Raw genomic sequence first — 25,079 nt, 5'->3', positions numbered from 1 at the left:
GGTCATGGAGAAGTTTATGTCCGTGCTCCCTCCTGAGATCAGGATGAGAGTAAAGGAGGCGGACATAAAGGACCTGAGGGCCGCAGCCGACCGGGCCGACATGCTAGAAGAAGCCCTACGCCCACGCCGAGAGGGACAGAACCGACCACCCGCATACGTCGGAAACGATAGGAGTTATAGAAGGACGGATGGATGGAGGACAGGAGCGAGTTCTCCCAAATCCCACCTCTCAAGTTGGAACACCCGAGGATCAAAAGGTGCTGTAGAACCGATCAAGAAGAACCATGCGGAGAGCTCGGGAGCTGTTGTTGCGACCAAGGAGTCAACAAGCGGTTCGGGAAAGACACAGGGTGCGACGGCCTCTGGAGGCAGTGCTAAGGCGAGCGGTGGCGGATGGTCTCCGCCGAGGGGCCGCTGCTACAACTGCGGAATACCCGGACACGTCGCGCGGGAATGCAGACGCCCTAAGCAGCGGGGACACGTTGCTTTAGTGATGTTCGAGGACCAGAGGGCCGAGAGAGTGCGGGATGAACCCGCGCTGAGTGGGGAGAAGCAAGTTCACCCATTCGTGTGTCAAGGAACCGTAAGGATGGGGGACGCAGACCCCATCCCTGTGAAGATCTTAAGAGACACTGGGGCCGATTTTACCCTGGTGAGTGAGACCCTGTTCCCCGAGGGTTACGAAAGTACCAGTGTGGGGGTAGCAAGTGTGACCACTGTGGGAGGACCAGTGAGGATGCCCCTACACCAGGTAACTTTAGATTCCGACTATGGCTGCCAGACCCTAGTGGTGGGAGTCTGTACATCAATGCCCAAGATGGAGGCGCAGGTCATCTTGGGGAATGACGCGTGTGGAGGATATGTCCTTCCGAATCTTGTGAAAGGCGAAGAATGCCTAGAACAATACAAGGAGACAGGCGGAGAGTGGAACGCCTGTGGGGGCGAGAAGGGAATCGCACCGGTGGCGTTCCCAGTTTGTGCTGTGATACCAAGACGACGCGAAGGACAAGGAGGTTGTGGATCTGATGGGGCCGAGGAGACGACTGAGAGCCTGGGAATAGATCACCTCTTCGTAAGACCCGGAGAACGAGCGGAGGGCGGAGACAGCCCAAGTGGTGAGTTGCAGGTGACCCTCACCAGTTCTCTAGGGGTAGACCGCGCTCGTCTTGAACAGTTGCAGCAGGAGGAGTTCCCCGATTTGATTAGTGAGGCCCAAGGAGGACGTGTTGGCCCTGAGAAGGCTACTCATTTTTACCTTCAAGACGGCATGCTGATGAGGCAGTGGAGACCTGTGAGGGTGGAGGCCGGGGAAGAGTCTCTAAGCACGAGGCGCCAGGTAGTGTTGCCGGCCCAGTGCAGAGCGGCCGTGTTGGACCTAGCGCACTCCGTGGACTCTGCAGGCCACCTGGGAGTGACTAAGACGCTGCGAAGGATCAGGGATTACTTTTACTGGCCAGGTATGGACGCCGAGGTGAGGCGCTATTGTAAGACGTGCTTACCATGCCAGAGGGCAGGGAAGAGCCAGTCCGCGATACCGAAGGCCCCATTGATCCCTGTTCCAGCGTTTGGGCCTGCTTTCGAGCGTCTGCTAGTTGATGGAGTGGGTCCTTTGCCAAGGACGAAGAAAGGGAACACCTACCTAATGACCATAATGTGTACAGCCACCAGGTTTCCGGAAGCCGTCCCGATGCGACGTTTAACATCGCAAGGAGTAGCCAGCCAACTGCAGCGATTTTTCTCGTGGGTGGGGATGCCCAAAGAGATCCAGACAGACTGCGCAAGCATATTTCAGTCGAAATGGTTCCGACAGACGATGGCAGGATGGGGAGTGACTCAGATTCGATCGTCGCCCTACCGACCGCAGTCGCAGGGGGCGATCGAAAGATTCCACTCCACATTGAAAACTGTGCTGAGAGTGTTCTGCGCAGAACAGGGGGCTGAGTGGGATGAGGCTATATACCCCGCGTTATTTGCCATACGCAACGCGGTGGTAGAATCACTAGGATTCTCACCATTCCAGCTAGTGTATGGACACGAGGTGAGAAGTCCCCTGTCCATGCTGAGGGAACAATGGACACCGGCAGCGACCGTGGGAACGGTGAACGAATATGTCCAGAAATTTAAAGAACGTCTCACTCTAGCGAAGGAACTGGCTGGGAAGCACCTGAAGGAGGCACAGCGTAAGATGTCGGAGTGGTACGACAAGAGAGCTACACAGAGGGATTTCCAGGTCGGGTCCCAAGTAATGGTCTTGCTTCCACGTAAAGGTAGGGTGACCGAGTCACGGTTCGAGGGACCATACCGAGTGCTGCGACGGTTGGGTCCGGTGTCGTACGAAATTGGGAAGTCGAACAGATCCCGAAAGAAACAGGTGTGTCACGTGGACCGCCTGAAGCCCTTCTTCACTGTGGAAGGAGGAACCGCCAGGCAGGAAGGAACGATGACCCGGGAACCCCAGCAGAAGACAGTTCTATGCGTACAGGTGGACCAAGAACTCCCGGAGGAGGAAGGAAAGTGGTCCAGGGCGGATGGCACCCGTCTCACCAACACTGAGAGTCTGGCAAACATCAAGGACAAGCTGTCACATCTGGAAGGGCAACAGAGAGCGGACCTGACGGACCTACTGAGAAAGAATGCCTCCCTCTTCACCGACGTGCCCCGACGACACCGGAGTGTGACGCACGAGGTGGAGGTGAGGGACGCCAGGCCCGTCAAACAGAGCGCGTACAGGGTGAGCCCAGAGAAGCGAGAGCTGATGAGAAAGGAGGTGGAGTACCTCCTTGAGAACGACCTTGCGGAGCCCAGCAAAAGTGAGTGGAGTTCCCCGTGCCTGTTGGTGAGGAAAAGCGACGGAACATACCGCTTTTGTACAGATTACAGGAGGGTGAACTCCATCACTGTGGCGGATTCTCACCCCATGCCAAGAGTGAGTGACTGCATTGACCAGGTGGGCAGTGCACGGTATGTATCCAAGGTCGATCTTCTCAAGGGGTACTACCAGATCTCCCTGACTCCTGAGGCCAGGAAGATATCAGCTTTCGCGACTCCTGATGGGCTGTACCAGTACAAGGTGTTGCCCTTCGGCATGAAAAACAGCGGCAGCTGCTTCCAGCGAATGATGAACGAGCTGTTAAGGGGTGCAGTAGGATGCACGGTTTACATCGATGACATCGTCGTGTACGCCGACGATTGGGGGACGCATCTGGAGAGACTTGGGGAATTATTCAGAAGGTTAGAGGAGGCTAACCTGACTGTAAATTTGGCCAAGAGTGAGTTCGGGAAAGCTCACTTAGAGTACCTCGGTTTTGTCATCGGCCAAGGTGAAGTCACTCCAGTTGATAACAAAGTAGCAGCCATAAAGGAATACCCCGTGCCCAAGACGCGCAAGGAGTTGCTCAGGTACCTCGGAATGATAGGGTACTATCGTGGGTTCTGCCGGAATTTCTCCACGGTAGCGCATCCCCTAACCGAGCTACTCTCCAAGAATGTAAGATGGAGATGGGGAGAGGCCTGCCAAGAGTCTTTTGAAAAGACCAAGAAATTGTTGACGGAGGCCCCAGTATTGATATCTCCAGATTTTTCAGCCGGTTTTATCCTGTACGTGGACGCCAGCGACGTTGGAATAGGGGCCATGTTGGCTCAAGAACGGAGTGAAGTGCATAGGCCAGTAGCCTTCTACTCGAAGAAGTTCGTAAAATACCAGCGGGCCTACAGCACCGTTGAGAAGGAGGCATTGGCGCTAGTTATAGCCCTGAAGCACTTTGATGTGTACGTGGGAGGAGGGGCGAGACCTGTCCTAGTATTCACCGATCACAACCCTCTCACATTTTTATACAAGATGAAGAATTCCAACCAACGTCTAACGAGGTGGGCGTTGTTACTGCAAGAATACCGGCTGGAGATCAAACACATCAAGGGGAAGGACAACGTAGTAGCGGACGCCCTATCCCGCATGCACTAACCAGACATGACTCTTATTTTAAGGGGAGGGGTATGTGACGGAGTTCCCCCCCTTATAATTCTCCCACGCCTGCAGTAAGAGTCATGTCTACTTTTCCCAAGCGTTCTCTACGTTGCAGGCTACAATTTGATATATGGGAGAGAGTGAAGTGTTCTCGGAGAGCCGAGAAATTTGTGAAATAGTGATATTTTGGCCTGTGGTTTAGGCCCTTTAGGGAGCCAAAATGGCGCTGGCTTCCCTGATCTCCCGCCAAAACCGTGTGACGTCAGTGGCACCGGATTGGTCACCGACAGCAATGTGGCACCGGGAGCCAATGAAAACTTCCCGTAGCGAAAGTGACGTCACGAAGGAAGGGGGTCCGGCCAGCGCGCCGGGCTGGCGCCAGCAGTCAGATACGACACGTCATAGAGGTCGGACGTGCGACGGATGGTCTTGTCAGTAGGACAGTTGTACCTCGCTCCCGTGGATTTACGCGTCATCTGATGTCCGCCAGTGGTCTGAGAAGTCTTCCCTAGTTCATGTGTTGAACCAGAAGAGGGAATTGACGGTTATTTGAGCAACAAGTGCTCCAGTCAGGTACTGTGCCAGTAGCAGTGAAGCCGTGCAGTGACGTACGTGACGTCTGTGGCAATTCACCAGTTCGTGACAGCGTAGTGGCTGACAGAGCCACTGGGTAGCTGAGGAAGAGAGGACTATTTGGGGAAACCGAACGACTGTAGCTGAGACGTAGGCGACAGCCGTTGCTGGGAGAAGACGACGGCCAGGAGACCGACCCCAACCTTCAAGAAGTCAAGGAGGAGGACGGACCTGCAATGAGGAGGCACGGAGACGACGCGCTAAACGGTGGGACGACGAGAGGCTCTGGTAGGACACGACGACGTGTAGTGTGGGGGCGTTCCCGACACGAGGACCAGGAGCTACATCTCGACTCTCATCGGAGGATAGGGTGAAGTAGGTGTTTCTAGTTCCCTCCTGTTATGATCTCAGCCTGCAGGAGAAACGAGTCTCCCTTCTTGAGAGTTATTCAGCAAGCCTGACCTAACTAGAAGGTCTAGCGAATATTGAGGTGATAACCCATATGAAAAATGGCTGGTTGGATATGTAAAACAATTTAAGATTATGGGCAGTAAGTAAGGAAATAGATAAATGACTGGCTAGGAGATGTGGACATTTTGCTGGAGGCGTGAGGCTCGCTTCCGGAGGACCTTGACCTCACTTGAGTGCCAGACATCGCAGGGGGAAGCCGCGCTCCGTTGAGCTCCCGTCAGAAGGGAACCCCTAGTGATATATCTCTAAGAGAAGAGAAGTGTGCAGACGTGCCAGCTGTGGAATCGAGCTGGGGACGTGTGGTCTCAAGTCGTGGACGATAATTAGTGAATATTAAGCCGCCCGGAGGCATTATTGTGGGCCGTGTGGAGCGCCCTGACCAGACGCCGTCAGAGGGAAAGCGCCCTCGATCAGTTAATCTGTGGTTTGCCTTTGGGGAAGAAGTTGCTGAGAACTTCGAAGCCAGCAGATGAAGTAGCTGATGAGACTCCAAGGTAGTGGAGCAGAGGACCTCGAGCTGTGGGGAGAAGCAGCAGTGAAGAGGAGTGTCACGTGCTTCTGTAGAGGTGGAGAAGCACCACAGTTGCTCGGGGAAACTTCATGGTGTAGCAGCCAAGAGAGCTGTGGAGGACCCTAGCAGAAGGGTGAAGCACCGTAGTTGCTCAAGGAAGCTTCATGATAGCAGCCTGGAGGAGCTGCAGAGGATCCTGGTAGTGAAGCCCGGAAGAACCTAAGGATATTAGGGTTGTGAACTTCCAGAGGTGGAAGGGGAGGTTCTGGTGGATTACTTATAGGGAGTTGATAGTGTTTGGTTGTCATTAGCGTGCAAGACGCAGTGAGAGGTGAGTGACTGTTGGCATTCTTATGTCAAGGAGTTTTTTTATACTGAAGTATCAATTAACATTTGTACTGGTATATGTTATTGCATTCAAATGCTGTTTTCTATATATACATTATCTTGCTGATAGTGCAACAGTGTATGTAGGCTTCATCAACTTGAGGAGGTTAATAGTATCAGGTGGTGAACCAGGAGGTAGGATACCACTTGATAAGCTGATAATAGAGTTCTGATGGTGTTGGAGTGCAACCTGATTGTGATATTATGGAGTATAGGATTCATTATTATTATATGTGTGTATGTATCGTGTATGTGCTTTGTTCAGTAAATGTGTCACAATTTGCTGGTGTTTGCCCTTGTCCTAGTGAGGCTTCCCAGGAGGTAGTAAAGAAGGAGAGAGAGAGAGAAAGAAACAAGAACCACTGCTGTGGACAGGGTAAAAGGTAATACTAATAAGTCAAAAGGGGATTGAGGAGATCATATCACCTAAGGAGAGAGTGGGGAGTCACAGCGGCTCGAGTGGGTGTGTGCACGTGACAACGAGGCTGAGTGTTGGAGCCGCATCCCCTATACGTGTGACGTGGAACCCCTCTCCAAGAGCCAGAAGCGCCTAGTGTGATCTCCTAGTGAAGTGTAAGCACTCTACCGAGTTGTGGGTTGGGTTGTCCGTAGAGAAGGATCAACGACGACAACACCAACCAACCCACAGTCTATAATACTCCCCATTCCCCTTTAGTTAGCTATATTATTTGGCTATATTATCTAGCCTGAAGATTTTATATGTCGTGAGCAAGTCTCACCCATGTCACGGTAAAGCACCAGTGTGCTAGACAGTACTATCAAGAGTACTTGTAATATTCATGTTGATTATTGGGGTGTACAGACACCAGGAACCAGTGATAAATTTACTGTGTTGTGTATATCTTTCTATAGATTTTGATATGAACATATAGTGGTAAATTATATATAAGATTATGCCAGTATTTGGAGGTTAGGCTATGTGCCCAGAAACTATTTATTTTCCATGTATTGATGATTGATTTATATACCATATATATGTCTATATTCATTCAGTGAATAATCATTTGTGAGTACAGTGAATTATTGTGCTATCGCCCTCGAGAGAAAGTACTGAAAACTCCAGTGTTAATAGTTCTTAATATATTGCTGAGTGAAGAACAATGTAAAGCCATTACAGTGAATCATTGTCGAATTGATTGTAGAAAAGACTGTTTGAGCCTGAGTACAGTGTAACTAAGTGATTCGGTTTATTTGTGCCAATATCGAGTGTGCGAGTTTTTAGTAATATTGGAGAATTTAAAGAAACCGCGCGCGTGAATCTAGAAAACAAGCAAATTTCGCGCGGAGAGACCATTGCGATCAGCTGTTCTTGACACTTGATGAGGAGGGGAGAGTGTTGCCCTCTAGTGATCGCATAATATCCGTGGGAATTACCGGCCGAGTCAGGATCAGTTGATTTATCGATTATTGTGTGGCCTTGTGACATCTTTCATACATTTTAAGTAAAATACAAAATTCTCTTTGTGTTTTTATCATCCCCTCCATTGATCTTGTGGCTATATTATACTGGTAAACATAGAGTGATAACAATAAGTACCTGCCTGATTCCTGATCTTTGAGTGTGACCTTGCCAAGGCTACCACTGAATACACCAGTCCACTGATGGTGTTACTGGCCACCTTAAACTCCAGTTGGCGACCTTGTGTTTAACCGTAGAACCCTATTGTTGGGGAGGGCACACGACAGTCAAGTGCACGAGTCGTGTTCTCACTCTTTCTTAATTAGAGGCCGTTAAGATTGACTGGGAGACTCTCCTGGCGTGCAGTGGCGCAGTGAGGATCGAGGGAAGACCCGCAGGGCTACGGTGAGTTACCTTGGGCATAACTATTGCTCACCCCAGACTAGAGAGAAGAGAGGTGAAACCCCAACACTACACATTGTAGTAGTCACTGTAGCCATCTTCACTACACATTGCAGTAGTCACTGTAGCCATCTTCACTACACACTGTAGTAGTCACTGTAGCCATCTTCACTACACATTGTAGTAGTCACTGTAGCCATCTTCACTACACATTGTAGTAGTCACTGTAGCCCTCTTCACTACACATTGTAGTAGTCACTGTAGCCATCTCCACTCCTCATTGTAATAGTCACTGTAACCATCTCCACTACACACACTCTGCCACTGTAACCATCTTCACTACACACCCTCTGCCACTGTAACCATCTTCATACTGTCTTTGTCACTGTGGACAGAGTGGACCACTTTCACTTTCTTTGCATAGAAAGAAAGTCCGAAGTCCCATACCCATCCCGGGGACGGTGGTGGAAAAGGTTACATAGTAAAATGTACGTCAGGCTACGAGAAGCCGCGTCCAACAGCCTGGTTGACCTGACCGTCACCCAGGAGGCCTGGTCAGTCAACGGGCCGCTGGGTCCTTGACTTCCCCCCTCCCCGGGAATCAACGCAAGGTAACCACAAGGTAAGTCACATAATGGGCTCAGGAACTGTGTGATTACATTATACTTGATAATGGTTTAGGACGGACCGAAACGTCTTCGTCTCCTCATCTTCTGGAATGTGGTTTAGCCTTAAATTGAACTTTGGATATTTATCTCAAGATTTCTCGTAGAACATCATTTTGAATGGTGGTGCACATTTCTTCACCACAATTGGCAGAGTTTTTTCTGGATTTGGCGTTTTTTCCATAGTCAATTGCATAGTGACGCAAATTATGCGAATTGTTCTCCTGTCAGGGTTCACATTTAGTAAATCTACATCAACAGGTGGTGTAAACTGTCAGAGATACTTGTATCCAAGCCTAAGCCAGCAGCAGTAACGTCTATAGATATTTGCATACCTTACTGGAGGATCCAGAATTTTGTGATCATTCTTCCTCTTTAATACAATGATGAATGGTGAGAAGTGGGAAGTTCATTGTGCCTTATTCAAATATGTTTCGTTGCAGTTCTTAATAAATAGAGCTGTGCCTTTAGTCTGCTCAAAGGCCAGCCATTATGAAGATCATTGTCCTACTTAGGAGCATAATGTTTTGATTAAGTCATCAGTTATATCATTGCATTTGTAGACCATTCTGCACAAAGGCATTCACGCGAGACATAAAAATCTCCCTCAGTTACTATTTTGTTATGAGTCTGCTTGAGCTTCGTACACAAGCACCTCACAGTTATGCCTTGCAAACAAAGTTATGTTGAGTGCAATCAGAACTCACTAAGCAGAATTCCTTGCCAAAATTCTTGCACTCAAACTAGTATACGTTAGCAAAGTCGACGCGTAATTATAAGGGCCTCGTTGGCACCGCGAGAAGTAACTTTCATAACAAAACGAAAAAATTGCTAACGCATAAAGAGTAACTAACGAACACACAGACTTATATAAAGCTCCATATAATTCTCATCAAGGACAAATAACGCAGAAGCCATCACCATCAGAAAACGTCTACCATCTATTCGTAAACAAGGTGTTAAAGTGCAAATGGCAGTGAAAATGTACAAGGAATAGAACGTTTGATATCTACACGAAGAGGGCATAAACCTTCACCATATTGCTCAGGATCTTGTAAATCTCCACAAGAGAGATCCTTGAAAGGTGACACACCATATGGCTCAGGGACTTGAAGAGTGCACGCCAGAAATTATTCGCTTCGAGCTACTCCCACCCAGTTCCTGGGCCTCAAAGCTCTGTAACTGACCTTGACTCTACACGTCCTGAACCCCGTATGATCCCTTACGCACACGGGTCAACAGGAAGGCCTCACACAGGTCAACAGGAAGGCCTCACACAGGTCAACAGGAAGGCCTCACACAGGTCAACAGGAAGGCCTCACACAGGAAGGCCTCACACAGGTCGACAGGAAGGCCTTATACAGGTCAACAAGAAGGCCTCACACAGGTCAACAGGAAGGCCTCACACAGGTCAACAGGACGGCCTCACACAGGTCAACAGGAAGGGCTCATACAGGTCAACAGGAAGGCCTCAAACATGTCAACAGGAAGGCCTCACACAGGTCAACAGGAAGGCCTCACACAGGTCGACAGGAAGGCCTTATACAGGTCAACAGGAAGGCCTCACACAGGTCAACAGGAAGGCCTCACACAGGTCAACAGGACGGCCTCACACAGGTCAACAGGAAGGGCTCATACAGGTCAACAGGAAGACCTCAAACAGGTCAACAGGAAGGCCTCACACAGGTCAACAGGAAGGCCTCACGCAGGTTAACAGGAAGGCCTCACACAGGTCTACAGGAAGGCCTCACACAGGTCAACAGGAAGGCCTCACACAGGTCAACAGGAAGGCCTCACACGGGTCAACAGGTATGCCACACACACGTGTCAACAGGTATGCCAAACACACGGGTCAACAGGTATGCCACAATAACGGGTCAACAGGTATGCCACACATACAGGTCCACAGGTATGCCAAACACACGGGTCAACAGGTATGCCCCACACACACACACGCACGGGTCAACAGGTATGCCCCACACACACACACACGCACGGGTCAACAGGTATGCCCCACACACACACACGCACGGGTCAACAGGTATGCCCCACACACACACACACGCACGGGTCAACAGGTATGCCCCACACACACACACGCACGGGTCAACAGGTATGCCCCACACACACACACGCACGGGTCAACAGGTATGCCACACACACGGGTCAGTCCACAGGTGTGCCACATACACTCACCTATTTGTGCTTGCGGGGGTTGAGCTTTGGCTCTTTGGTCCCGCCTCTCAACTGTCTATCAACTAGTGTACAGATTCCTGAGCCTACTGGGCTCTATCATATATACATTTAAACCTGTGTATGGAGTCAGTCTCCACCACATCACTGCCTATGCATTCCACGTGTTAACTACTCTGACACTGAAAAAGTTCTTTCTAACGTCCTTGTCAATCATTTGGTTACTCGGTTTCCACCTGTGTCCCCTTGTTCGCGTACAACCAGTGTTGAATAGTTTATCCGAGTCTATCCTGCAAATTCCTCTTGAGGATTTTGTAGGTAGTGATCATGTCTTCCCTTACTCTTCTGTCTTCCAGTGTCGTAAGGTGCATTTCCCGCCGCCTTTCCTCGTAACTATATGCCACTTAGTTCTGGAACTAGTCCAGTGGCATACCTCTGAACTTTTTCCAGCTTCGTCTTATGCTTGACAAAGTAAAGACTCCATGCTGGGGCCGCATACTCCAGGATTGGTCTTACATATGTGATATATAAGATTCTGAATGATTCCTTACACAGGTTCCTGAAGGCTGTTCTGATGTTAGCCAGCCTCGCATATGCCTCAGACGTAATTCTTTTTATGTTGGATTCAGGAGACAGGTTCGGTGTGATATCAACTTCTAGATCTTTCTCTCTGTTCTTTCATTAAGTACTTCATCTCCTATTCTCTATCCAGTGTCTGCCCTCCTGTTTCCACCGCCTAGTTTCATTACTTTGCATTTACTCGCGGTAAACTTTAGCAGCTATTTGTTGGACCATTCATTCAGTCTGTCTAGGTCCTCTTGTAGCCTCCTACTGTCATCCTCAGTTTCAATCCTCCTCATAATTTTTGCATTATCAGCAAACAGAGAGAGAAACGAGTCTATACCCTCACGTTTCTTTACCCTCTGGGAGATCATTTACATATATTAGAAACAGTATAGGTCCAAGGACTGACCCCCCGGTCGGCCGAGCGGACAGCACGCTGGACTTGTGATCCTGTGGTCCAGGGTTCGATCCCAGGCGCCGGCGAGAAACAATGGGCAGAGTTTCTTTCACCCTATGACACTGTTACCTAGCAGTAAAATAGGTACCTGGGGTGTTAGTCAGCTGTCACGGGCTGCTTCCTAGGGGTGGAGGCTTGGTCGAGGACTGGGCCGCTGGGACACTAAAACGCCCCGAAATTATCTCAACATAACCCCCCCCCCCCCTTGTGTGTTTACTAGTTGTGTTTACTAGTTGTGTTTTTGCGGGGGTTGAGCTTTGCCCTTTCGGCCCGCCTCTCAACTGTCAATCAACTGTTTACTAACTACTTTTTTTTTTTTTTTTCCCACACCACACACACACCCCAGGAAGCAGCACGTGACAGCTGACTAACTCCCAGGTACCTATTTACTGCTAGGTAACAGGGGCACTGAGGGTGAAAGAAACTTTGCCCATTTGTTTCTGCCTCGTGCGGGAATCGAACCCGCGCCACAGAATTACGAGTCCTGCGCGCTATCCACCAGGCTACGAGGCCCCCTGTGTGTGTGTGTATGTGTGTGTGTGTGTGTGTGTGTACTCACCTAATTGTACTCACCTAATTGTGCTTACGGGGTTATAGCTCTGGCTCTTTGGTCCCGCCTCTCAACTGTCAATCAACTAATGTACAGATTCCTGAGCCTACTGGGCTCTATTATATCTTCATTTGAAACTGTGTATGGAGTAAGCCTCCACCATATCACTGCCTTATGTATTCCATCTGTTAACTACTCTGACACGGAAAAAGTTCTTTCTAACGTCCCTATGGCTCATTTGGGTACTCAGTTTCCACCTGTGCCCCCTTGTTCACATACCTCACGTGTTTAAGAGTTTACCTTTACCTACCTTGTCAATTCCTCGGAGAATTTTGTAGGTAGTGATCATATCTCCCCTTACTCCTCTGTCTTCTAGTGTCGTGAGGTGCATTTGTCGCAGCCTTTCTTCGTAACTCATGCCTCTTAGTTCTGGGACTAGCTAGTGGCATATCTTTGAACTTTTTCAAGCTTCGCCTTGTGCTTGACAAGGTACGGGCTCCATATTGGGGCCGCATACTCCAGGATTGGTCGTACATATGTGGTATACAAGGTTCTGAATGATTCCTTATACAGGTTCCTGAATTCAGTTATGATGTTATCCAGCCTCGCAAACGCCGCAGATGTTATTCTTTTGATGTGGACTTCAAGAAACAGGTTTTGTGTGATATCAACTCCTAGACTCTTCTCTCTGTCCGTTTCATGAAGGACTTCATCTCCCATTCTGTATCCTGTGTCTGGCCTCCTGTTTCCACTGCCCAGTTTCATTACCTTACATTTACTCGAGTTGAACTTTAGTAGCCATTTGTTGGACCAGTCATGCAGTCTGTCTAGGTCATCTTGTAGTCTCATACTGTCTTCCTCCGTCTTAATTCTCCTCATAATTTTTGCATCATCAGCAAACATTGAATTGATTGGAATGATTCTATACCATCTGGAAGAACATTTACATATATAAGAACCAGTATGGGTCCAAGGACTGAACCCTACTGTACCCCACTGGTGACGTCTAGTCAATCTGATACCTCACCCCGCACAGTGACTCGCTGCCTTCTGTTACTTAGGTACTCCCTTATCCAATGAAGTACCTTCCCTTTCACTCCTACCTGCACCTCCAGCTTTCGCACTAGTCTCTGGTGTGGCACTGTGTCAAAGGCTTTCTGGCAATACAAAAATATGCAGTCTGGCCACCCCTCTATTTCTTGCCTGATTCTTGTTACATGATCGTAGAATTCAATTAATCCTGTGAAGCATGACTTGCCATCCCTGTAACCATATTGGTGTTGTGACACAAAGTTCCTTCGCTACAGATGTTCGACTTGCTTTTTTCGCACAATTTTCTTCATTAGCTTAGATGGTACGCAAGTTAAAGACACTGGTCTGTAGTTCAGTGCCTCCTCTCTATCCCCTTTCTTGTATATCGGGACCACGTTTGCCGCCTTCCAAATTTCTGGCAGTTCACCTGTTACCAGTGATTTATTATACACCATGGAGAGTGGCAGGCACAGTGCTTCTGCTCCTTCCTTTATTATCCATGGTGATATCCCTCCGGGTCTATAGTCTTTGTCACATCCAACTCTAGCTAATGCTTCCTTACATCTCCACTGGTAATCTCAAATTCCTCTACTGGTGCCTGGTTAATTATTCAATTCTCTTACCTCTGGAACTTCTCCTTGCTCTAATGGGAAGACTTCCTGGAATTTCATACTGAGTTCCTCGCACACTTCTTTGTCATTTGTAGTGAATCTGTTTGTCTCTATCCTCAGTTTCATTACCTGTTCCTTCACTGTTGTCTTTCTCCTGATGTGGCTGTGCAGCAATATGGGTTGGGTTTTAACCTTGCTTGCTATGTAGTTTTCGTATTGCCCTTCTTGCCCTTGTGTGTGTGTGTGTGTGTGTGTGTGTGTGTGTGTGTGTGTGTGTGTGTGTATTAACGAGATAACGAGTGGAGATTAACATGGTATTATGCCGAGATAGAGAAAGCGGATTTTTTCTATTTTATTTTGTTCATGTTTTAAACGTATTTAGGGATTTACTGTCTCTTGTGTTAGTCACGATCCTTCCCCTTCAGGCTTCCGTTCTCACAACCCTCCTCCCCATACTCTTCCGTTCGTCACGACCCTCCACCCATTTTTGTGTTCGTCACGACCTTCCCCCCCCTCCCACTCTTCCGTTCGTCACGACCCTCCCCCATTCTTCAGTTCGTCACGACCCTCCTCTCCCCCCACTCTTCCGTTCGTCACGATTTTGCACCCATTCTTTTGTTCGTCACGACCCTCCTCCCTCCACTTTTATTTCCAGTTTTATCGAGGTTTTCCATTAGATAATTAGTGAGTCGGGCGCATGACAGCGCCATCATTACCTACCCTCTCCACCCAGATATTTGTCTAGGAAAAAATATACTTTCTTAGGCTATGACTCAGTTTACAATGTTCTGGGCCTCAGTCCATGATTTTTGTTACAGTTCAGGTTCTGAGTCGGCTATTGAGCAACTGACGACCTACTTATAGTCGCCAGACTGTTGCCAAAAACTGTTCCGATATAATTTTACGTATTTCGGAGTGGTTAGAGGGCCGAAATATACTCGGTTGAAAGATCACGTCTATTTGACAGCGATATCTCGGAAAGTCTCGTGATTATTATTTCTACTGCTGTTATTAACACAGAAAAGGGAAAGGAAAGCTTGGCAATGCCGGGGTTAAAGGTTCGCGCCCACCTCGCAGCCTTGGTGGATTTTCTCACTACTCATTATTATTATTTATTTTTATTATTATACATTTATTATTTTTATTCTCATTTATAACTAGGTAAACAGCTAACGAGCACAATGACAATGTGAACAATTAGTACAGACAAGGCTGGCGGGTATTTACCCAGCCTGCGGGTCATAAATAGGTGCATCAGTTGTCATTACTGAGAAAAGGGGTGACAGAGGAGGAGGAGGATATCCATTAGGAGAGAGAGGGAAAGAGAGAGAGAAAAACAAATGTGAAATATTTGTTAAGATGTGATGGGAAATTTTAATCGAGACAAGATGGATTGTGACAGAGAATGAGATAAGACGAGAGGGAAGGCTTACTCCTGCAGGGAAGAAGCTGGGCTAGGTAGGGATAGATGGGAAGATTGGAATAGGCGTTCCATTCTCCTGGGCTCTAAGAGACTCGAACAGTGGACCCCTTTTGTGTATGGCCGAAGCTCTATCGACCGAGCTATTGAGTATTATTAATAAGGTAAGTTTCCAGAAGCAGAATCTTGATGTCAAACATATTTGTTGCTAGAATTGGGTTTAAAAGCCCGATTGCGGGTTAAAAAATAGAACAAAAACAGAGCATTTTAGCAATATAATACATTGAAACTCACTGTAAATTTATAAGCAAAACAAACAACAGCAAATACGAAAGTAACATAAAAAACAAATAGATGTCAAAGGAACAAAGGAAAGACAGAAGGTTGAATGAAGAAGATATCACAGGGGTGAAGCAACAGAAGATAACACAGAGTGATACAGCAGAATATAACACAGGGTGATACAGCCGAAGATAACGCAGGGTGAAAGAGCAGAAGAAAACACAGACTGACGCAGCAGACGATATCACATGGTGATGCAGCAGAAGATAACACAGAGGGACCCAGGAACAAAGTACACATCAAGACTCAACACAGAGGATCCGGTTATCAGATCAAATCCCCTCTTGATGGAACCACCTCTGAGTCAGCCAATATTACCTTTAAGGATGTTGGTAACAAAAACGCCGTTGGGAGGGGGGATGTGATATCTGGAGCACTTTACTAGTACTGCGGTGTGTTTCAAAGAGCCTCGTGGGACGAGGAGGATGTGTACACGACTGGGAGTACATTTTGGGTCGCTGGTTGGAGGCTCCTCTGTGCTACAGTTGGGTTTTATCAAGGAGAGAAGTTTACTGAAGCTGCCCATCAACAGTTTTGTCCCATTACGAGAGAACTATATATACTCCTGACGATGCCCAGGATGCTGGCTCTTGTGGCCACGCGTGGGACGATACCTCTTGTGGCCACGTGTGGGACGATACCTCTTGTGGCCACGAGTGGGACGATACCTCCTGTGCCCACGTGTGGGACGATACCTCTTGTGGCCACGAGTGGGACAATACCTCCTGTGCCCACGTGTGGGACGATACCTCTTGTGGCCACGTGTGGGACGATACCTCCTGTGGCCACGTGTGGGACGATACTCCCTGTGGCCACGTGTGGGACGATACCTGTGGCTACGTGATGGACGATACCTCCTGTGGCCACGTGTGGGACGATACCTCCTGTGGCCACGTGTGGGACGATACCTCCTGTGGCCACGTGTGGGACGATACCACCTGTGGCCACGTGTGGGACGATACCTGTGGCCACGTGATGGACGATACCTCCTGTGGCCACGTGTGGGACGATACCACCTGTGGCCACGTGTGGGACGATACCTCCTGTGGCCACGTGTGGGACGATACCACCTGTGGCCACGTGTGGGACGATACCTCCTGTGGCCACGTGTGGGACGATACCACCTGTGGCCACGTGTTGGACGATACCTCCTGTGCCCACGTGTGGGACGATACTTCTTGTGCCCACGTGTGGGACGATACCTCCTGTGGCCACGTGTGGGACGATACCACCTGTGGCCCCGTGTTGGACGATATCTCCTGTGCCCACGTGTGGGACGATACTTCTTGTGCCCACGTGTGGGACGATACCTCCTGTGGCCACGTGTGGGACGATACCACCTGTGGCCACGTGTTGGACGATACCTCCTGTGACCACGTGTGGGACGATACGTCCTGTGGCCACGTGTGGGACGATACCTCCTGTGGCCACGTGTGGGACGATACCTCCTGTGGCCACGTGTAGGACGATACCACCTGTGGCCACGTGTGGGACGATACCTGTGGCCACGTGATGGACGATACCTCCTGTGGCCACGTGTGGGACGATACCTCCTGTGGCCACTTGTGGGACGATACCACCTGTGGCCACGTGTGGGACGATACCTGCTGTGGCCACGTGTGGGACGATACCTCCTGTGGCCACGTGTAGGACGATACCACCTGTGGGACGATACCTGTGGCCACGTGATGGACGATACCTCCTGTGACCACGTGTGGGACGATACCTCCTGTGGCCACGTGTGGGACGATACCTCCTGTGGCCACGTGTGGGACGATACCTCCTGTGGCCACGTGTGGGACAATACCTCCTGTGGCCACGTGTGGGACGATACCTCCTGTGGCCACGTGTGGGACAATACCTCCTGTGGCCACGTGTGGGACAATCCCTCCTGTGGCCACGTGTGGGACAATACCTCCTGTGGCCACGTGTGGGACAATACCTCCTGTGGCCACGTGTGGGACAATACCACCTGTGGCCACGTGTGGGACAATACCACCTGTGGCCACGTGTGGGACAATACCACCTGTGGCCACGTGTGGGACAATACCTCCTGTGGCCACGTGTGGGACAATACCTCCTGTGGCCACGTGTGGGACAATACCACCTGTGGCCACGTGTGGGACAATACCTCCTGTGGCCACGTGTGGGACAATACCTCCTGTGGCCACGTGTAGGACAATACCTCCTGTGGCCACGTGTGGGACAATACCTCCTGTGGCCACGTGTGGGACAATACCTCCTGTGGCCACGTGTGGGACAATACCTCCTGTGGCCACGTGTGGGACAATACCTCCTGTGGCCACGTGTGGGACAATACCTCCTGTGGCCACGTGTGGGACAATACCTCCTGTAGCCACGTGTGGGACAATACCTCCTGTAGCCACGTGTGGGACAATACCTCCTGTGGCCACGTGTGGGACAATACCTCCTGTGGCCACGTGTGGGACAATACCTCCTGTGGCCACGTGTGGGACAATACCACCTGTGGCCACGTGTGGGACAATACCTCCTGTGGCCACGTGTGGGACAATACCTCCTGTGGCCACGTGTGGGACAATACCTCCTGTAGCCACGTGTGGGACAATACCTCCTGTAGCCACGTGTGGGACAATACCTCCTGTGGCCACGTGTGGGACAATACCTCCTGTGGCCACGTGTGGTACAATACCTCCTGTGGCCACGTGTGGGACAATACCTCCTGTGGCCACGTGTGGGACAATACCTCCTGTGGCCACGTGTGGGCTGCTAGGGCCTCCAGGTTTTCCTGGCGGCTTTTGGGGAGACTATTATGTCCTTGTTACGCATCCTTGTCATTCCATTAATTTCTGATTACTCTAAATGTTTTATTGTTGTGCATGCAGTTATTGTCTTGGTTAAATTTTCGGTTATATACATTGGTCAAATGCTCGTTAATTCAAGCGTAAAACTTGTTTATTAACGATAAACACATTCTACCTAACCCGTCCTCAGACTGGGTTTATTCCATCCAGCGGCCGACCCCAAAGACGCACTCATCCATTATAACAGTCTGTTCATTCAAAATCGGAACTTTCTAAAATATATATTAATATTATATATTAGCATATCTGTGCATATATAGAAGTAGGTTAGGTCAGGCGTTTAGGTTTTATTGGTAATTATTTGTAAAACTTGGGAGAAGCATTTACGAAATGGCAATTCGAACAGTGGTCGTCATCAAAGAAGTGTTCGAGAAATTTTCGAAAGCCCTCAGCTTTAAGAACCTCATCAAGACTGCACAAATGCTGGTTCATCCAGCCGCCAACTTCACCGTTTATATAGCAAAAATACTTTAGAATCGAATCATAAATGTTACAGTTGGAACATTTAATGTTAACAAACAGTTCTACGCAATCTGCCCCGACACAGTCTGCCCCCGACACCGTCTGCCCCCGACACAGTCTGCTCCCGACACAGTCTGCCCCGACACAGTCTGCCCCCGACACAGTCTGCCCCGACACAGTCTGCCCCCGACACAGTCTGCCCCCGACACAGTCTGCCCCCGACACAGTCTGCCCCCGACACCGTCTGCCCCCGACACAGTCTGCCCCCGACACATTCTGCCCCCGACAAAGTCTGCCCCCGACACAGTCTGCTCCCGACACAGTCTGCCCCCGACACAGTCTGCCCCCGACACCGTCTGCTCCCGACACCGTCTGCTCCCGACACCGTCTGCCCGCGACACAGTCTGCCCCCGACACAGTCTGCCCCGACACCGTCTGCTCCCGACACCGTCTGCTCCCGACACAGTCTGCCCCCGGCACAGTCTGCCCCCGACACAGTCTGCCCCCGACACAGTCTGCCCCCGACACAGTCTGCCCCCGACACAGTCTGCCCCCGACACAGTCTGCCCCCGACACAGTCTGCCCCCGACACAGTCTGCCCGCGACACAGTCTGCCCCCGACACAGTCTGCCCCCGACACCGTCTGCTCCCGACGCAGTCTGCTCCCGACGCAGTCTGCTCCCGACGCAGTCTGCTCCCGACGCAGTCTGCTCTCGACGCAGTCTCCTCCGACACAGTCTGCCCCCGACACCGTCTGCTCCCGACACCGTCTGCCCCCGACGCAGTCTGCTCCCGACGCATTCTGCTTCCGACGCAGTCTGCTCCGATACAGTCTGTGAACGGTCTATAGTTTGGCCAAGGTAGTAGAAAACGGTATACGCTAAGCGTTTATAAGAGTCGACCGCACTGGTAGCCAGCTTTTTCTTCACTATTTTAAAAGCGTCACATAAAGGTTTGAATCGAATTGAAAATGACGAGTAGAGTTCGAACTTGACCGATCGATCTGATCTGTAGAGGCCGACGGTATAGTTAGTCCTAGAAACCGTCGATATTACGGTGTTTATAAATGTGACACTTGTCTATAACGTCAAAATTACGGCGCATTAAATGTAAGCACAAGTTGTGTGTGGATTTCAATTTTCTAGAATGGTGAACAAACCTTTCATTACTGAACGTGTTTGTTTGACTGTTTCTGCTCTGTCGATCCATAAAAACTCGACAGTTTGTATGTTGGATTCTCTGTTCCAACATACAAATTGATAAGCTTTTGATCTGTCCATTAATTCCCCCCCCCTCCCTAATTATTATGACGTCATCAAGAACCATTAACAAAAAACATGGGACAAAGGAAACGAATGGCCATCTTTGTCCCAACAGAAGTAACATGTTTAATATCCTATTAAATACGTGACTAGAGATTAATTTCAATTACAATTATGATAAAGCTCTAGTTGGTTGATAAATTTACGATTATTCAAATCGGCAAAGAGACCCTTTCAAGGTATCTCAACAGTCAACGTTGCAAGAATGAAGAGAAATGTCCTTAATTTTTCTTAGACGTCTCTTAAGGAAGCATCACCAGGTCCCAACGGTTAAGAGTTGATAAAACCGAGAGAAGGGGCCTAAATGGTTCTCGAGGGGCTTCTTGGGATACATCAGGGGGTCCCTGGGTGTCCCTGTAGGTTCCCCAAAGGTCCCTGGTTATTCCTCAATCCGGTATACCAGATTCGATTTCGGACAGAAATGGGTTGGAACATTAACCTTTATGTAATACCTCTGTTCATCTATCAGTAAATAGATACCAGGGAGGGAGAGAATTATCAGGGGAAAGTGCCAAGCCATTAGGACTATGTAGCACTATTGAAGAGCTCAGGATAAGAATATGGGATGAGACGGAGGGAGTTGGGCAACTGCTGTGGGGATGCATCCTGGGTAAGATTGGTAGTTCAACTTGGAGGAGGGGAGGGGGTGGACCTCGATATAAGCCTAAAGTATTATCCCGCCAAATACACACCGAAACTACGATGTTGGTACAACGTTCGAACAAGTTTTAACACTTCCTAACCAGTTATAACAACCAATATAGCAAGTTGTAACAACGTTCTAATACGTCATAAACACGTTTAGCCAAGATGTAACAACTTTATTACAAGTTGTAACAAGCGGAAAATAGAGACAGTTTCGGTTTGTGTTTCCAGGGTTATACACCAGGCTTCCTGTCCCCGGTAAAAGTAATGATTATATAAGCAACTCTGCCACAGAAAATTATATTAATAAGAACCCGGTAGTACAGTCGGGTTCGTTTTCGACTCACAATCGAGAACTCCGGGTTCGAATCCCCGGCGGGGCAGAAATTGTTAGGCGCATCTCCTATCACCTAATTCCCCTGTTCACCTAGCAGTAAATAGGTGCCCAGGAGTAGGTCAGCTTGTTGTGGGGCTGTCCTGGGCGGGGTCAGTAATTCGACCCTGGTGAGGGGGAGGGGGGGGGGGAAACCTTGATATAAGCCTAACGTGTATGAATACACACTGGCTGCCTGTCCCCCGAACCAATGAATTATGATATGGCGACTTGAATCGTTCCCTGTATGTTGGGCGACCTATTTAGTTCCTATTTATAAATGGGTTGTTCCTAATTATTAGGAACAGCCCATTTATTGCATTAGAATTAGAATTAGTATGGATATATTGACGGTATTATATGTATTATGTGATATAATACTGGAACTAAAGGAAATGGGTTTGAATCAATTTAGATTTTCCCTTTTTAGTGATTTATTCCATATATTAGTTTGCGTACTATGTCTTATGTATATCTTCTCATTCAGCCAATGTATTACGTAACTGCTCCGTTTCTATGACGAGAGACGAATTCTCTCGATATGTTTACCAATCTAAGAAGTACTTGAATGTAAACAAAACGGAAAATTCCTTACTGGCAACAGTTATAATTGTTTAAATAGGTGCACCTAATCGATTAAAATCAGTCAATTGAGTTATATAAATAACTGAGGCTCCTGAAGAGTCAAATGAATCCATCAATAAACTATTTTCACAAATATTCTGGTTTACTTCAATTAAAATTGCCCCTTAGTCGAGTACTGTAGACTGTGCTTAGTTGAACACATGCACACACACTGTGGGGGATAGCGAAGCCTAGGGAGCGTTTAACAGTGATGCTTGCTTGCAAATGTCCCCCGACGCTCAGCTAGCTACCTTACTTATCCGGTAATCCTATTGAGTAGAGCTGTTACGCCTCACAGTGGTAAGAGTGGGCTCTAGACCCTCCTGGTATGATGTTCTTAGAGTCTGATTGGGCTCTAATTGTTTTTTATCCTTTCATTAGCCTTCGGTACTGAACCGGGAGACGCTCCCCCCACGAGATAAGATAGAAAGAGCAGTCACAAATATTAAATATTTACTATAGCAACACCTTCACCAAATATGTTGCTGTCAGACTTATTTAATATATGCGGTACTGGGAACATTACAGCGGGGACCACATCCCTCGCCGTCTTGATAATACGGCACACTGGGTACAGCGCCACACACTGCCTGATACTTTCCTGTACGATCTGTGCAGCACTGATATACTGCAAGGTCCTCCCGCCGATTGCACGGGCTCACAGGACCATTGGCAATTAACCAAGTTCTTATATTCCATTCACTAGGGCTCTATAGGGGACACGAACCGTGGACCTCACGTGTGTCAGGCAGAAGCTCTATCCACCGAGCTATTTTTTTTAAGTACGTATAGTTCTTACTTTGCTGTTTCATTGTAGTCTCGGTCGACCCGACACCCGCCTGCTCTTCACACCTTCCCTGAAGGTAGTACTGCTATTTGTCTCTCGTCGTTGCCGCCGTCTCCAAGCCCTAGATCTCGTCACGGTACTCCCGGTGATGCCCCAACTCCCGCTCCAGCTATACTCTCACTATAACTCCAGATGAGGCACCCCCCCCCCTCCCGGACGACCATTCTACAACTGTCCTTGGTAACGACCCAGCCCATGTGACGTCTCCTCCAGCCCTACTATTGGTTGATGGTCCAGTTAACCGTCGACGAGGCGCGGGTTACTGTCGCCAGGTCTTTAGGTCATTTAAGGAAAATTGAGCTATAATGGTCACCGAAGAACTGACGAGAGCTGGGAATCCCCACAATACGAATAGACGAACAAACTGTAACAAGTTAAACCAATCGATTTCAAGAGACAAGATAAATATCGACGCTTCAAAAGCACAAAATTGTACTTACTATTGTAAACTCAATAGTCATAAGATAAAATGTACCATTTTATAACTAGATAGCAATTCTATTGCATATAACTAGTGAGTCGTGAATGAGAAAAACATATTCAGTTATTGGAAGACTATTCTATTTTAGGAAAGGATATTCAATTTTAAATAATTATTCAGAGTCAATTTCTTCTTACAATCAACTCTCGAATTAAGTAAACCTCAAAGAAGAAAAACAAAATCTTCAATAACGAAAAGAATACATTCATCCAAAAAATCCCAAATTTTATACACTATGAGAAAATATAAAGATTTTCCATTTGCATTTTCGATATGAGAACAATGAGAACAATCGTCAATGTGGCGTCACATGCCTGCAGAGGTGGGCATTGAACCCGGAACGACCACAAGGTAGGCAGTACCTCACCACTTCTCATTTCTTCCTCACCATGAACACCACTCTACCACCCTTCTTCTCCCTCTCTGCTTTATTGACACCATTTCCAAAATATCACACAAGGAAGCATTATCGTCATCACTACAAGTCAATATTCCTCATTACTGACCTGTAAAGTAGGACGAGAGACGTGCGTGGTGTCCACTTGGATGTTGCATTATTACTGAGGAAGCAAGGGAATATTTCTCCTATGGGAAGTGCGCCGCCAGAGACATCTATTGACTGCAGGCGACAATTATACGTCAGCTGATAAATGTTTACTGTTAAACCCAGATATAAGAGTGTCATTTGATTTTAGTCGGAAGCATTACTTCCAATGGCAATATATTAGTTGATAAATGTTGCAGGATTCACGTTATACCTTCAATGATGAAAATATAAATTAAAACAGTGTAGAGGTTGGTGCTGCTTTGTCCAAAGTTATGCAACTTGTTGTTCTTATGATGCAACAAAAGGCGTTATGACTAACAATAAAATAGCAACGCCAATCTCTAAGGCGTTCCCCTAATCTACCAGAAGACTCCAAGATCGTACGGTCGAATATTAACGTTGTGTGCACCGACTCTCACTCATCCAGACGAGCCCACTGTCAAAACTCATCACTTAAATATATAATTTATAGTGAGTAAGGTACATTATACATAATTAAATATATAAGTCAGTGTAAGTATAATTGAATAGTATAGTAACGTAAAGCATAAATATTTTACGTGTGATTCTCCATACAGATACTGTAGTGAGGCTCGTACTTCATCCACCTTCACTCTAAATGCTAAAGTACTTCACGTCATCGATTGTCCTTAACACCTTGAAGTAAAAAATAACTGCACGCCTCACTCTGCTATACTAATATGTACAGCAACAGAGCACAACATATGCGTCAACATCTCGTTCTCTACATGAGTATAGTCCCCCCTTGATAAAACCAAGATAAAATACTTTGGGGCCTGGAGACACACACTCTGGTGTTCTGAGACACACACTCTGGTGTTCTGAGACACACACTCTGGTGCTCTGAGAGACCTCCATATGTAACCAACGCCGCCTCTATACATTTTCAAGATGCTTTCCCTCGGAAGTCAATCACATAATGTATTCTCCCCCCTACTGTGGGTTTCCTGGTTGGCTGAGTGTCCCTGGACCGCGTTGGTTCCTACATGGCGTAATGCCCAATGTGGACTGTTCTGAAATGATAGAATTCCTGAGTCGTTCGGCCTGTGTGTGTTTCTGAAGGGGTACAGCCGGACCACCGGTGGACAGAAGCAACAGGAGGTGGTGACAGGCGAATGGCAGCATGTAGTGGTGGCAGGCAGAGGCAAGCAGAGGCAGCAGGGGATTAAGTTGTAGTGAGGAGTTTAGGCAGCAGGAGACTCAGGTCACGTCTTGGGGCTGTCATCATCCATCATCCAGCATGTATATGAAAGTTTATGAATGTGGCTTGAACTATCTCTCTCCATTGACGACAATATTATATTACTCATATTCAAGGCCTGTCTAAACATTATGTGAACATTATCATCATC

The 25,079-nt window shown here is 48.2% G+C and overlaps 1 protein-coding gene across 1 annotated transcript in view; it reads right to left on the bottom strand.

The window, feature by feature from the left end:
- The window catches only part of LOC138364721 (putative mediator of RNA polymerase II transcription subunit 29), a 77,741-nt gene extending 54,037 nt beyond the window's left edge, over positions 1 to 23,704 (bottom strand). Inside the window, exon 1 of the mRNA XM_069324695.1 lies at positions 23,666 to 23,704. The gene's annotated coding sequence lies outside the window, so the exon portion shown is untranslated. The remainder of the gene's footprint in view (positions 1 to 23,665) is intronic.
- Between the last annotated feature and the right edge of the window lie 1,375 nt (positions 23,705 to 25,079).

Source organism: Procambarus clarkii, chromosome 14 (assembly GCF_040958095.1).
Source record: "Procambarus clarkii isolate CNS0578487 chromosome 14, FALCON_Pclarkii_2.0, whole genome shotgun sequence".
NCBI classification, from domain to species: Eukaryota; Metazoa; Arthropoda; class Malacostraca; order Decapoda; family Cambaridae; genus Procambarus; species Procambarus clarkii.
This window is presented reverse-complemented; position numbering and strand designations above follow the sequence as displayed.